This window comes from Chrysochloris asiatica, unplaced genomic scaffold, assembly GCF_000296735.1.
Source record: "Chrysochloris asiatica unplaced genomic scaffold, ChrAsi1.0 scaffold00228, whole genome shotgun sequence".
NCBI lineage: Eukaryota > Metazoa > Chordata > Mammalia > Afrosoricida > Chrysochloridae > Chrysochloris > Chrysochloris asiatica.
The window spans coordinates 1,889,839-1,891,585 of record NW_006408746.1 but is presented as its reverse complement, the minus strand read 5'-3'; positions in this window follow the sequence as shown (position 1 = coordinate 1,891,585).

Sequence of the window (1,747 nt, the reverse complement as noted above, 5' to 3'; positions counted from 1 at the left end):
TGAATTCTTGTATAGCTTTCTTTGTTTTCCTCGATTTCACCTGCAATTTTCTTGATCATTGTCTTAATACCTTAAGGTGACTAAATAACATTCTTTTGAATTCCTTATCAAGTAGATACAATTTCTGGTATTATTTTTTCCGACTCTGTAGTTTGGTCACTTGTTTGAGCCACTCTGTCTTGTTTCTTCATGTAAACTGAAATGGGTATGGGAGTGTGAGTGTACCCACAAATATTTTAAAAGAGGATATTTGTACATGGGCATTTACCTTTGCTGCAAACATTCTTATGAATATGGTGGAGCATGCAGGGGCAAAATGATGAAAACTTCTTAGATATTATTAAACATCTCAAGGTAATGATTTACTGGGCCTTGGGGCTCAGGAACATATACTCAGGGAACACAATGTTCAATTGGCATAGCATAGTCCACAAAGACAATGTTTACATCCTACATTTTACATCTAAAGTGCAACTATTGGTCTCTCCATGTGTGGAAGAAGAGTGATGAAAATTGAAGGTGTATGTAATCAACTAGTCCAATGGTCCAATGGTCCAATAGAGCAATGGAGCAGGTGAACAGCAGTAACCATGAATCTGAGTGGTAGTGCCCAGCTACCACTACCATCTGCTCTGAAAGGTATCACATTAGAAAACCTAGATTGAGTGGGAGAAAAGATGGAGCAAAATTTAAAATTATAAAAAATAATCACACTTACTAGTCAGAAATAGATTGAAGGAACCCAGCACAGTCAGTTCTGGAACAGAACTCACCCTTGTGACCCAATTTTCAGATAGGTATATAGGGGACAACAACATTAGTAAGGTATGCTCACCATGGAATGGTCAAGCATTCAAAATCTAAAGGGTAACATTTACCTATAGACAAAGTTGAGAAGGGATGGAAAAGAGAATGGACTAGAAATAGGAACCATAGGGAGGAAGTAGGATAACTATTGTTGCATGGATGGGATTGCAATCATTGAGATGAAACAAAGAGTATAATTTGTTGAATGTAAAATGGATGATCTTCTGTAAATTTCACTTAATTCACAATAAAATGTTAAAGGTATGTATATATATATACTTTTTATTTGGCCTACCTCTTTCCTTCCCTCACTGAAGTCGTCTGCCTACCAATTACTACAGTAATTCATAATAGAATCATAGTATGATGGTATACATTTTTTCACACTTTTTCTTCATTCTCAGATATTCCTGTGTTGATAAATCTATAAATATATTTACATACAAGGGGACTTCAAAAATTATGTAGAAAAATGGGATGAAAATACAAAATAATGAAATTTTCTGTGAACTTTTGAATTCCCCTTGTATATCATTATTTTGTTCAAAGTTTGTTTACCAAAAATTAAATGGCAGCATGAATAGTTATCTGCATCTTGCTTTTCTCATTGAACAATATCTAAAGATTGTGTCAAATGTCTCTGTAATACTGCATGGTATGAATGTACCATAATTTCTTCAATCCGTGTCTTAGCTATCTAATGCTGCTATAACAGAAATACAAGTGATGGCTTTAACAATCAGAAATGTATTAGCTTACAGTTTAGGGGGCTAGAAGTCTGAATGCAGATTACTGGCACTGGGAAAAGGTCCTTGTCTCCTTTCAGAATCTGTAGGCCCAGCATTCCTTAGCGATTTCCATGTGTTGTGTCTTTATATTAGTCTTTTCCTGGAACTAGGAGCTTCACAGTGCCCCTGGTCTAAAGAATGCATTCCACCCC